Source organism: Miniopterus natalensis, chromosome 9, assembly GCF_054644295.1.
Source record: "Miniopterus natalensis isolate mMinNat1 chromosome 9, mMinNat1.hap1, whole genome shotgun sequence".
In the NCBI taxonomy this organism is placed as follows: Eukaryota; Metazoa; Chordata; class Mammalia; order Chiroptera; family Miniopteridae; genus Miniopterus; species Miniopterus natalensis.
Genome location: NC_142089.1, coordinates 72,940,226 through 72,954,704, shown reverse-complemented (window position 1 = coordinate 72,954,704; position 14,479 = coordinate 72,940,226). Strand labels below are relative to the sequence as shown.

Genomic DNA, 14,479 nt, shown 5'->3' with positions numbered 1-14,479 from the left:
TCTAGAGAGAGAGGAAGGGAGAAAGAGAGAGAGGGAGAAACATCCACGTGAGAGAAACATTGATTGGCTGCCTCACATACACGCCCCGACTAGGTATCAAATCCTCAACCTTTCTGGTGTACGGGACCATGCTACAGCAACAGAGCCACCTGGCCAGGGCACAGTAGACTTTCATAAAATAAGTTTTTAAAAAAATTTCTTTGTGTATATATATATATATATATGTATATATATACGCACACACACACACACACACACACACAAAGAAATAAAATTTTGGATATGTATATCCAAAATTATACATATATATGTGTGTATATATAATTTGTTTATGTATATATCTATCCAAAATTATATATATATTTTTCTGTTTATATTGTATGTGATTATTTTAATGTGATTGAGGTCTTAACAGCAAAGTAAATTCTTCTAGAAATAGAATGGCTAGCTTTCATTCATTGAGACATTTAGAATTATTTATGCTAGAGCTAACATGGGAAGAGAAATATTACTTAAGACATCTTGTAACAATATTCTATTGGATTAATTAGGGGGAAAAAAGACTGAGGGCCAACATAGCTTGGAGAAAACTTATAGCATGTGGTTCATTCCATTTTAACTTGCTACGATATATAAGGTGGTCTTCCTTACCTTTCTCCCCAACCCCTCTCCCCCCCCCTTTTTTTTTTTTTTTGGCCTTAAGTTTGCTCAAAGTAATGGAATAAAAACAGGGCATTTTTCCAGGCTTATGAGAAAGCAGCAGCCGTTTTGGCCTTTACCTGGAAGAGAGGCATTTCCTCCCCGGCGACTTTTTACAGACACAGAAAACCTTTCCCTCCCTCTTGGTGGCCAGAGCTGGGTAAAATACTGTCCTTACACCAACATCTGGCAAATGAGAGAAAGAGAGCAGGTGCTGTGGAGAGGACACCTACATTTATGGCTTACGCATCTGGAAATAAGGTAGGTAGGTTTGCTTTTTGTGTTTTGGGTGGTGTAGGAAAGTCCAGAGTTCCATTTTGTGTATGTTAGATCTGGGGTGCCTATGGGACAAAACCGAGAGGTCAGGGAGCAGGTGGATATTGACACATGGAGTAAAAAGAGGAAATAAAAATGTAAACATAGTCAGCGAAAAGATGGGTTTTTGAATATGTGGAGTCGCTGACCAGCTGCGGGGGAACAGACGGGGTGACCGGAGGCCGGGCCGCGCCCTGAGGAACCGCAGCGCGCCGGGTGCGGGTGCGAGAGGAGCCGGCGTGGGAAAGCCCGGGTAAGTGTGTGTGTGTGGGGGGCGCTTTCCAAGGAGGAGGGAGGGGTAATCGTGTCCTGTTTGCCAAAAGGCCCAAAGAGACAAAGACGAGAAAGCGGCCTCTGGGTTTGGCGCGGCAGCTGGGCGGCGAGGTGCGGGCCGAGGCCGCGTCTCCAGAGGCTGGAGGGGCCCTGAGCGCATGGGGACAGCGCACAGAGCAGCCCCTCGGAGGAGTCGGCCTGAGGCGGGGGGGGGCTGAGACAGCGGGGCCACGGAGAGGACTAAGGCCACCGGACACTGCAGCCTGAGCCCATCTCTACGCTGGTGGAGCCTTCCCTCAGCAAAGGAGAGGGGTTCCTGATGCGGGGAGGCGGGGGACAGCTTGCGGTGCGGCACGCCCGGGAACAGCGCGCACATGCATGCACATCCACACGCGATTTTACTGTTAATGGTTTATGAGAGTATAAATAGAATATCCATTGTTTGGTGAGAGTGATTTAAGGGTTTTGCGAAGTGGCTCCAAAATCCAGACTCTTAGAGAGACAGATTGTTTCCAATTAGCTGTGTGACCTCGAGGAATTTGCGTAACCCCTCTGTTCTCCACTTCCCTAATTTATAAAATGGAGCTAGTACTATAAGGACCCACCTCAAAGGGTTGTCATCAAGGTGACCTAAGTTAACATACGCAAAGCATTTGGAACAGTGCCTGGTACATGGTGGGTAAACTATGTACCAGGCACCTTACTTTCTAGTATTTGCTGTTTGGTTCTACTAAGTAACCTAAGCTAAAGGTGCTGTCTTCAGGAAAAAATTGTTGATTAAAATTTTATTATTATTTCTACACACTTCTTGGCTTATGCGTAGAGCTTTATAAAAAGCGTTATATATTGAGATGCAACCTAAAGTAGCATAGTGAAATTTACATTTTGAAAGATAGTTTTCCAAGCATTAGTTAAAAACGATTGGTTAGTATTAGATGTTTATTATTTTCTGCTTGTTGGAACTCTTGTCCTGAAATATAAAAATATGATAGCTAGACGTTTATCAGAAATCTTCCAAGAATATTTGAGGGGAAGCAGTCAAGGTGCTAAATTAAAACATAGTGTGAAACAGATGGATACAAATCTTGTGCTACAGACACAGTGCTTCCCTCCTCCCTTGCTGAATGTTAATTCCCACCCAAGACTGTCTAGTTGTTTGCAGGAGTCTGCAAAGATAGAACATTTATAGGCATTAATGCTCTGTGGGTATACAAGATGCTGGCCCTGAAGAACTAAGAAAGCATGAATAAATGTATTCCAATCACAGGCTAATGCAGGTAATGGGTTTATAGTACTTAGAGGCCTGGGCCCGCTCTCTGACAGCCTGCAGACATTAGGAGCCCCTCATGGCTCGCCTGCAATGTAGGCATTATGGAGTGATTTTTACTTTACTGCCTTTTCCATCAGATCATCTCCTTTCTTTCACACACAAGGTTAATTCACTTCTTGATCACATTATTTCCTCGCTGCTCTTTGACAATATAAAAATTCTGAGTGGACAGCTCAATCCCTCTTCCATCTCAGATTTGATTGTTATGGTATTGCCTGGCGTCCCTCAGAGGCCTCCAGCAGCCTTTGCTGCACTTTATGACACTTAAATGGCTCGGCTACAATTTCTCCATCTATTCACGAAATGCTGTTAATAACTCATTTCCAAAGAGGCCCTTCTTTATGTCTTGGCATTAAAGGAATTTTTATTAGGTGCCAGGATAGGTGACACACAGCCCCAGTAACCAAAGAGTTAATTAATCTGTTGAAATTTATTGCCTTTTATACTGCACTCAGTGTGACAGTCCCTAAGAGAAACAGATACTATATTTACGACCCGGGCTGAAATATTCAGTAATATAGTCTGCATACTGACCTACTCCATCAGTGTATGCCTTCTGCTGGAACATCCATTAATCACGGAAGATGAATTTGCCTAATCTATCTTCTTTTTTATTCTGAGATTCCAATAAATATTGAAATAATAATTTATTGATTACCTTGCAATATAAATGTGTAGTAAAGTCACCCAAGACATTTGCATGGTAATGCATTTTGGAAGTTCTTGGCATTCTATGGGAATGAAAGGAAAAACTGTGATAGGAGTTACATGGAATACTCTTGTGGGCAAACACCAAATAATTTTTTTATTGTGTGCGGAGAAATGATAAGGTAGTTTTTGAATTATCAAAAATCATAGCCACTGCCACAATAATTACATTCGCCAAAGTAAATGACATGAGTATTTATCACATTTGCTCCTTTCCTTCTTTGTGTGTCATTCCCAGAATATTTTAGATCACAAATAATTTCTTTGTGCCGCCTTTTAGCCGCCCTTCTTTCCTGCACTATGGGGCAAGGATGAAAAAGATGTAGGAATGTTGGGTGCTAATTTCCATTTAATTCCAGTAACATCTTCTGGGACCATTTTATAAATTATTCAGGTTGAAACATGTATTTCCTACAACTGTAGTTCAGATAATGATTTGGGCACTCATCCTCAATTTGAGTTCAGTTCTACAGTTTTTATGAGTTTTTGCTGTTACTTGTTGGGGATTAGTTTTGTCATAATATGAGGATCATGATAATTTTTGCATCAAGTCTGATTTGGTCTGAAAGCATTGGAGAAGTGTATGAAAGGTGTTATAGAACATTGAGATGCCCTGTGGGTCAAGCATAATCATTGTTAAAAATAAAAAATGGAAAATTCTGAATGTCGTATCTGGATGTACTGTAAATGACTGTGCTGTGTCGGGTCAACATGCTGAATGAGTGGCATCGTCTCTTCTGCACAGGTGCCACCCCGGCAGCCTCACACATTAGGGGTGTTACAGTCTCAGTGCTAGTCGAATTCAATCATGTACAGTTAATGCAGCTCCATTTCTGGTCTCCATAATAATTTATCTCAGTTTTGGGCCAGTCTTTATGATCAAGATAACTCCTCAGAGTGGATGAAGTTCTCATGTGTGGGTTTGTTTTCTAGAGCTTTGCTGATAAGGTTAACCAGATGGTGAAATGTAATAACTCTGAAGATCTAGTTTTGATATACAGTCAATCATTTCTGGAATGATAACAAAAAAGCAAAAAGGAACAGAGCTTTTTATATTCTCTTGGTTATGAAATCGAAAATATACTTTTTTCGAGGATAAAGAAGTATCTCATCATAATTCTCCTGACATTTAAACCTCTTAGCTATATATTTCTAAAGAAAGACAAAGTATTTAGCAAATTTTGCTATAAATTTTTACACACAGTATATTTATATCACATTTTTAATGAGAAACTATAGAACTTTTTAATGTCACCTGAAACAGTGTTTCTGATGTAGATTTAAGAATAAAATACATTTTCTTCAGTATTTTTAGAAATAGTGATAGCAGTGAAGTCATATGTTTCTTCAGTGTCCATTTTATTTTGATGAAACCTCACATCAGTGACTATCAACATATAGAATTAAGCAGCCATGATCTTTATTCCTCTGTAACACATCTAATTTAACATAGACATTATTCTTTGAAGATGGACAATGTACACTTTTTCATCCATTTTGCTTTCTGCTGATTTGAATTATTTTAATTGTGAATACGTATCTTTAAATATCTCACAAAGGAATTGTGTTGGTGCATTAGTCTACAGGTATTTCTTTGGTGATTAGGTTTGCTTTGCTATGAGATGGCATATTAATTGCTGTATTAATTTTTTTCCTTTTGGTCCCTTTTACTTGTCAGTATTAATAGTGGCTGCTTGTTCTGCTCCTATAAAGTTACATCCTGATTTAAGCTCTCCCTGGTGTTTGACTAATTGGACTATTCATTTAAAGTATACTATGTTTTAGTACCTTATCTTCCATGGTATTTTACATTTTGGATTGACTAATTCTAATTCCTATTTCACAGTAGTATAATTTCACAGTAGCATAACCTTGGGAATCCATTAAATTTGGCCTTTAAAACACTGCTTTGTTTTTCTCCGCACCGTAGTGAAAGCTGTGGCATTTTCTGGCAGCCACATAGACTCTTTCTCTTTTTATAGCAACATTACCTTCCCTTTTCTTCCTAAGTCAAATCAATGCAACACGATATATGTTTATTAAGCATCCATTACGTGACAAGTTCTGTGTTAGGTACTGAATATATGAACTTGAATAGGCCTAATTGCTACTCTCAAGCTGTTCAAAGTCAAAGTCTGTTGAGTGAGACAGAAAAGTAACAAATGATTTTTAAAAACACTTTTCCCCTTCATCACATTAATTCCTTAAGTTCAAGTTAGATAATTTTGTAAACTAGCCAGTTTTGAGCCTTCATCCAAGTGTAGACACTTCTTTAAGCACTTGAAATGGATTATTTTAATATTCAGTGTTAATGAGGCTAGTATCACCCCCATCTCACGCCGAGTGAGGCGAGTTACAGAGATGCCAGGTAACCTGCCTGGCCTTGACCTCTAGAGCACCTGAGGAGGGATTAGAAAGTGGCACCTGACTCCAGCCATGGGGACTTGACCACTCACTCTTCCTGGTCTGCAGGACATAATATAGGTTCTTAGGAGTAAAAATTACCATTATTATTGTAAATTTATTGTCCTACCTCCAATTATCAAATCCTTTCCCCAGAACTTGTAATGCTCCTCTATCCCACACACACGCAAGGCCGTTCCTAGGCTCTGCTTTATTCCCAGGTAAACCCATTCCTTTGGTTTATTCGTCTGTTCCGATCCTTTTCTTACAGCATTTAATGCTATAATTTTATAAAAGTTTTAATGTCTTATTGGATGAGTCTCTCCTTTTTCTTACTCAAAATGTGTTTTCTGCACTTGGCTCCTTACTTTTTTGTTAAAAATTAAAAAAAAAATATATATGTCTTTATTGATTTCAGAGAGAGGAAGGGAGAGAGAGATAGAAACATCAGTGATGAAAGTCATTGATCAACTGCGTCCTGCACGACCCCTGCTGGGGATCGAGCCCGCAACCCAGGCATGTGCCCTGACCGTGACTCAAACCGTGATCTCCTGGTTCCTAGATTGATGCTCAACTGCTGAGCCACCCCAGCTAGGCTGTTAACAATTTTTGTTAAATTTACAATGCACACAAAAATACTCAAAAATTTGTTTATAGTGTAAAGAATCATAATGTAGAGAGCCATCGTGAATCTATTCTCCATGTCAATAGTTAAAACAGTGCCTTGAGCTTCTTTTCCTGACCCTCCTCGGTTTCATTCTCCTCCCAGCCGCTCCCTTCCTCCTGACGGTACCAGCATCAAGGTTTTCAGGTTCGTCTTGCCCTTGCTTTTCCTTATAATTTTCCTATCTTTGTGAAAATACATATACTTTTGTTTTAATTGCTTATGACATTTTTATAATGAAAACAAGTTGTATATAACTTTCTCTAGTTTGTTCAGTGTTATGTTTTTGATATTCATCTGTTGATGTAAATAGCTGTAGTTAATTTATTTTCACTGCTATATACTATGTCATTGTATGAATATAAAAATTAGTTTTTCATAATAGTCTTGCTGTTATACTCAGTGTAGGTTTTCAGCTACTGTATGAGTAACGCTGCTGTGACTACACTTGTACACATATTCTGTATGCACATGCAAGAGTTTTTCCCAAGTGTATACTAACTAGTGGAATTGCCGAATCACTGGGTGGGCACACGTTCAAATTTTTAGGTAATGTTGAACTGTTTCCCAAAGTGGCTGTACCAATTTATATACCTTTCAACAGGATGTGGGAGTTTCTGTGGCTCTACATTTTGCCAACACTGTGTTGTCTGAAGTTAAAAGATTGTTCTTCAATCCATGGGTATAAACCAATATTGTATTATAATCAATTTTTTATTTCTCTGATTACTAATGAGGTTAAACTTTTTTTTTTTTTTTTGGCAAACAACTTCAAAGTACTTGTTCAAATCTTTTATATTAGGTTGTTTGTCTTTTTCTTCTTGATTCATAGGAGTTCTTTGTATATTCTCAAAATAAGTCTTTTCAGTTAGAGGTTTAACAAACACCCCCTAGCTTGGAGCTTATGACTTTACTCTGTGGTAACTTTTAACCATCAGACGTCTTCAAATTTAGTGTAGCTGAAACGATCAATATTTTTCCTTGTAGATTGTACTTTTTGTGTCTCGCTAAAGAAATATTTCACTCTGTAGGTCAACAGATGCTTTCTTATATTATCTTTTAAAAGTTTTATGCTACTGTCTTGCACGCTGACTTCCAATCAACCAGTAACTTTTTTTTTTTTTTTTTTGTATGCGTGTGGGTGTGAACGAGTTTGTGTAACATTGGATTATTAGATTTGTCTTTTCCTGGACTATTTGGTAGAAGCCCATGTAAAACGGTCAGGATCTGGTGTTTTATTTGTGGAAAGTGTTTTAATTATAAATTATTTTCCTTAATAGTAACAGGACTATTAATATATATGTATGGTGTCCCAAGACAATGTATACGCACACTTTGAATAATTATAAAGGCAGTGTTAATTAAAGTACATTTTATTTTCAAAATTGAGCTATCATATGTTAAAGTGTGTATACAATTTTTGGGAACACTCTGTATTTTCCTTGTTTTAATTTAGGTAAATTGCTATTTTAAGAAATATATCCATTTTATCTAGTTTCACATTTACTGGCATAAAATGGTTCATAATATTATTTTATTATCTGTTCCACTTATGCAGTTTCTGAAATTACATCTCTTTTTAAAAATTCTTAATAGTTTTAAAAAACCTGTCTTTTGTTATGACTACTTTGCTAATGATTTGTTTATGAGATTTTACAAAGAACCGACTTTTATCTCTTCTATAGTATATTTGTTTTCTGTTTCATTAATCACATGCTTTCTACATTCCTTGGGCTTATTCTGTGGTTCTTTTCATATTATAGTACTTAACGTCATAACTTTCTCACTAATTAGTGCTTTAGTAACTACACCCTATCAGTTTTCATTTGTAGAATTTTTTATTTTTAAATCTTAAATATTTTTTAATCTCATTATGAATTCTCCTTTGACATATAAATTGTTTAGAAGAGTATTTTAATTTCCAAACGTGTTATTTCCTTAGTTACCTTTGGTACCAAATATTAAGATAATTTTATTGTCATCAGGACTTTGCTATGCATAATACAAATTCTTTAAAATTTGTCGGAGCTAACTTTGTGACTGAACACCAACCTGGTCAGTGTTCCATTGCGTAGACATCCCATGTATGGCCTGTAAGCAATGTCTTCTCCAGCTTTGGAGTGCAGTTCCACGTAGCCATTAGCTTAAGGTTGCTAATTGTGCCATCATATCTTCTATACCTTTACTGATTTTATAGGCAGTTATCTTAAAATCTCTCACTATGACTGAGGAGTTGATAATTTTAACAGTACATATATGGAGGCTCTATTATTAGTGTTCATACTTGTTATATCTTCCTGGTGAATTGAAATGCTTACAAATATTTAGCAACCTTTTTATCTCTGGTAATGTGTTTGATTTTATAGTCTATTTTGATTGGTGAATACACAGTTATGCCAGCTTTCTTTTAACTAGTATTTGATATATATTTTTTCCATTATTAGACTTTCGGGTTTTCTGTGTTTTCAATGTGTCTTTTTTTAAGCAGTATACAAAATAATGAATTTTAATCTTATCTAGCCATCTTTTTCTTTGATCTGAAGAGTGTCATCCATTTACATTTTTATACCTTAATATATTTGGGTTTGGTTAAGCCATCTTCTGCTTTCCATTCTATTGTTGTATCTCCACTTCTTTGCCTTCTTTTGGATTAATTTCTTTTGTTCATTTTTTTCTCCTCAACTTGTTTGCAGATTACTTGTTCCATCTTTATTTTTCAATCAATAAACCAACTATTTTAATGTGGATTCTTAACAAAACCTAAAGTAAATTAGTAATTATTTTCTACTCTTGAATCATATAAACATCTTAGAACACATTAATTTTGCTCATCCCCCTCTGATATTACATTCAATTGTTGACAAGTTTTTTGTTCTAGTTAATTTATGTTATTATTTCTTCATTTTGTCAATATTGCAAAGGTTTTTCTCATGTATTTTTTTCTTACCAATAATTTTGACTGAGTAGGTTGTTTTCTGGGACCATTTTCATTCTGTTCATAAATTCACCACACACACATACCAAGAGGGTGTGGATATGTTTATTCCTTGAATAACAAGGCTGTTTGGGAGATTTAGGCAGACTTCTCAAGTTGATCTGAAAAAGGCAAAAGAAAGTAAGGAAAAGGTGGTGGTTTGACTCTCCTGTTGGTGCCTGAGGAGGCTTTCTTATTAGCTTCTCCATATGTAGGGCAGAAGGGAAAGAAATAAGGGCTTGGTTTAAAAACCGTTAGCATTTAAACATTAAAAAATGGAGCCAGACCTTTATTACAGAGACAAGATAAAAATGTCTAGAATATATGTAGGTTGAGTTTAGGAAGCAGAGAATTAGGAGGATGTGGCGGAAAAAATGTTGGAAGATATTATGGCTGGAAATGTCTGAATTTGCTGAAAGACTTAAATATACAGACTCAAGAAGCTCCACACTCTAGCAAGGTAAGCACCAAGAAACCACATCTAGTCAAATTGCTGAAAACCAAAAGTAAAAAGACAATCTTGAAAGCTGCCAAATAAAAATTACACATGGGGCAAATACCTAGAAGTGAGTTAACTAGTTATATGTTATATCACTCAGGGACCAACCAGGAGAAGAAACCACATAGTAGTTTAAGCTGTGAAAGTATAATATAAAGAATTGTTAAGCTATATAGGAGGTTATATTGGAGAGTAACCACGTAGATGTAAAGGGAACTTTAAGGGGTACACTGGGATTGAGGGAGGGTACCCACAGAATAATAAAGTTGGAAAAGGGATACTTTGCCCCAAACTGGAGTTAGACTTCTTTGGAGAAGATGCTGTTACTGCATACTGCATGCTTGGAGAAGTTCATTGGGTTGCAGTGGCCACAGCTGGTCCACAGTTTATAGGCAAGCTAGCAACAATACTCTGGGTTACAGGGGAGCTGAAGAAGCGGGGCAGGGACACAGACAGTAGAGTTGATGTTGTGAGAATGAGGTCTTCAAATCATCGTGTCCACAGCAGCAGGGCCATGGCAAGGTAGTAATCTGGCCCAGGCTACTGCTAAGGGATTATGTGTCTGGGCATAAACCACTGGATACTTCCCCACACAGGTACTGCTGATGGGATGTGCAGTAAGAACAAGAAAAAACAAAGCAAACAGCAGACCAGAACCAAGAAGAGAAACCCCCTCTTCCTGCAATGTCTCTCTAGTACCTTCTACTGACAAAAATTAGAGCACAGGCCTTCGTTGCAGAGCAGATTCTAAAAGATAAATTTGAAATTAAGAGGCAGTAAATTGATAACTAGTATGTCTGTCTGTTTAAATTTATAAGAAATTGTTAGACTGTTTTCCAAAATTTTGTACCATTTTCCATTCACAGTGGTATGAATGAGAGTTCCAGATCCTCAGTGCCCTCGCCAATGCTTGATAGCATCACGCTTTTAATTTTGTCCATTTTAGTTTGTGTGTAGTAATAATAAATTCTGTTTTTTCACATTTCGCTAATGATTAATAATATTTTATGTACTTATTTACCATCCATATATTTATTTTGGTGAAGTGTCAGTTCAGATTTTTTGCCTATATTTTAAAAATGGGTGGTTCATCTTCTGATTTTTGAAATGTAATTTCTTTTCTCTTCTGGATACAAGCCCTCTGTTAGATTTATGGCTCTTAAATATTTTCTCCAAGTCTGTGGCTCATCTTTTCAGTTATTGATGTTTTCTTTAGAAGAGCAGATAATTTAAATTTTGATAAATTTCAATGTATTAATTTCTTATGATTTACGTTTTCTGTTTCTCATTCTAAAACATTTTTGCTTAACTTAAGTTCACAAAGATTTTCTTCTGTTTTCTTCTAGATTTTTTATAGTTTTAGCTTTTATGTTAGATAATATAGTACAATTTGAGTTCACTTTTGAGAGGTAATAATGTATATTTGTTTATTTATACATATAGTTCTAATAGTTCCAGGACCTTATGTTGAACAACACCCCACCCCCGAATTGCTTTGGCACCTTTATTGAAAATCAATAATCATATATGTTTTAGACTATTTGCTAAAATTTTGTTAAAGATATTTGCATATATATTCTTTTAAAAAATAATTTTCCAAGTGTTTTTCTTTTCTTTCTACTTTTTGGAAATTTATTGGAGTGAAATTGGTTACAATGCATAAAAATCCATTGCACTCTTAAAATAATAATGAAATTTCAGAAAAATAAATGAAAAAACCCCCACAAATTCTTTTGCAATTTCAACAAAAATAATAAAATACCTAAAAATAAACTTAAGAAAGTACCTGAAGGACCTATACGTTAAAATTTATAAGACATTATTAAAAGAAATTCAAGAAGACACAAAGAAATGGGAAGGTATTCTGTGTGCCTATACATTCTTCAGGCATATTAATCTATATTTTTCTTCTTTGTTATTACCTGGAGTTGTCAAACTTCGAATTTCAAGGGCACAATCTTCCCTACTGCCAAGTCTTTCCAGGACTTTGACAGGAATTGCAGGTCCAAGGGGTTCTCAAAATCACCTGCAGGTTTGGTGATTTCTAGAACTCACAGAACTCACTGAAAGGTATATACTCACAGTTACAGTTTACTACAAGGAAAAGATACATTAAATCAGCCAGCAAAAGAGATGCATAGGGCAAAGTCTGGGAGGATTCCAAACAGGAAGCTCCCATTGCCCTCAGGGTATGTTACCCTCCCAGCATCAATGTCTGAGTTCACAGGAATTACTGACAACCAGGGAAGGTTAACTGATCTTTTTACTGGGGCTTCCTTACGTGTATGGGCATGATTGATTGACTCAGTGCCCATTTGGGTGAATTCCATTTCTAGCTCCTCTCTCTGATGTAAGCTATGGTCTCACGGGCCTGATAGGAGTCACCTCATTAGCATCAGGTGTGGTCTGAGAGCCCTACTATGCGTAACAAAGCTACTGCTATCACCTAGGGAATTCCAAGTGCTTAGAAGTTTATATTTCAGGAGCTGTGGACTAAGGCCAGACCTCTCTTTTGGGCAAAGCCAAATTCTTTATTACACAATTATCTTGTGTTCTTTTGGGGGGACCAGGTTAATAATGGTCTTATAAGATGATTGGATGATGCAGAATTGGTACTGTTTCTTTCTTAAATATTTGGTAGTGTTCACAGGTAAAAGCTGATCCTGGAATTTTCTTCGAGGGAAACTTCTACAAAACCAATATCTTTATCAAGATAGAGGAAGATTCCTGTTATCTATTTATTCTTGAGGAAGCTTTGGTAGTTTGCATTGTTAAAGAAATTTTCCACTGCATTTGAGTTGTGAAATTTTCGCATAGGTTCATTCATAATATTTAATTCTTGTTTTAATACCTGTAGGACCTGTGATTATGTCCCTATTGGTTTCTGCTTTTTTATTTACTATTTACTTGGTTCTGTTTAATTTTAGTTTAATTTTATCCTTTTGTTTTTCTTTTTCTAGATTTTTAAAGTAGAATCTTAGATTATTGATTTGAGACTTTTGTCCATTTATAAGTATCTAATGGTTTGAACTTCCTTGCAAGTGGCTTTTCTTCTGATACATTTTGATATATTGTGTTTTCTATTTTAGTTTAGTTCAAAATACCTCAAAGTTTCACCAAATGATTTCTTCTTTGGCTCATGAATTATTTATAAATATGTAGTTTACTTTCCAAATATTTCTAGATGTCTTTTGTGTATTGGTTTATATATATATATATATCTTTATTGATTTCAGAGAGAGGAGAGGAGAGGGAGAGAGAGAGAGGGATAGAAACATCAATGATGAGAGAGTCATTGATCAAGCCTGTAACCGGGCATGTGCCCTGACCGGGAATCGAACCCTGATTGCCTGGATCCTAGGTCAATGCTCAACCGCTGAGCCACGCCCGGCTGGGTGGTTTATATTTTTAATTCTGCTATAACCGGAGAACATTTTTTGCATGATTTTAATAATTTTCCATTATTTTTAACCTGCTTTATGACATAAAATGTGGTCCATCTTGATAAATTTTCTAAGTGCACTTAGAAAGAATGTATATTCAACAATCTTGGGTGGAATATCCTGTAAATATCATTTATATCAAGTTTATTGACAATGTTGATTAACTTTATAATATCTTCCTTGATATTCTTTATTACTATGTATCAATTATTTTGAAAAGTGTTGAAATCTCCATTATTAGGTATTGTTCTATTTCTCCTTCAGGCCTACCTGTAAAATAATATTTTAGTAATTCTCTAAACAGTTTAATTACACTAAATGTTATCTTGCTGGTACTTTAAGAAAAACTTTAAAAGAGTACAAAACCTGGAAAACCGAAGTGAAAAAAAGTTTTATTTAAAAGTTGAAAAGACTAAGATTCCTGCCTTAGATTAGTGACCAACTTCAGTTACTTAATGTCTCATCACTAAAATGGAAATAATTGTTTCTTATCCTTTAATTTTGTTGAGAAAATAACATGGAACTAAGCAAATGAATGTATTTTACAATAAAGATTTTTACTGAGGAAGAATCAGGAATTGAAAGAAATAAGATGAGGCTAGGTTGGGAATAAAATGCAATAAAAAGCTAATGAAAAACCTAGTAAAGAGTTGCAACAGAACTAAATATATAAGAACAGTTTAGAAATAACATTAGAGGTAGTCAGGCTCAACAATGATGTAGACATACGAAAACAAAGCAGGTCATTGACTACATATAAGACCTTTCTCAGAATGCAGAGGTAAAAGCAAAGGCAAAAATGCGGAGGGATTAGCTGTAGAGGACAAAGAAGTGAGAGCAACATTTCAGGCTTTGAATGTTTGAAAGAGAGTGGCACAAATTCAAAAAAGAAAAGGAAGAGAAATATAATAAACAATGACTTTATTTAGCTGAAGAAAAGCACGTGTACGCAAAGCGTGTGCATGCAAATTAAAAAATATTTGCAATGCTATAGGCAAAATCAGTGTAAGCAGCCAAACTTGCCCACAGACTAGGAAAGAATGTTACACCACTATGATAAAAGAAATTCTATAGGCTTTTCGGTAGAAAAAAGAGTCTAATGTGGTATTTATCATTAATCATATTCTGGACCTCATTTAGATGCTCTGGAAATTTGTTTTTTTCTTAAAAC

The 14,479-nt window shown here is 36.0% G+C and overlaps 1 long non-coding RNA gene across 3 annotated transcripts in view; it reads left to right on the top strand.

Moving 5' to 3' along the window:
- The first annotated feature begins 919 nt into the window (after positions 1-919).
- LOC107529119 (uncharacterized) overlaps positions 920-14,479 on the top strand; it is a 36,421-nt gene continuing 22,861 nt past the window's right edge. For 2 of the 3 annotated variants that reach the window (XR_015714993.1, XR_001602426.1), the window contains exon 1: positions 920-964. This is a non-coding gene — a long non-coding RNA (uncharacterized LOC107529119). The remainder of the gene's footprint in view (positions 965-14,479) is intronic. The other variant, XR_001602425.2, reaches the window with a different exon arrangement.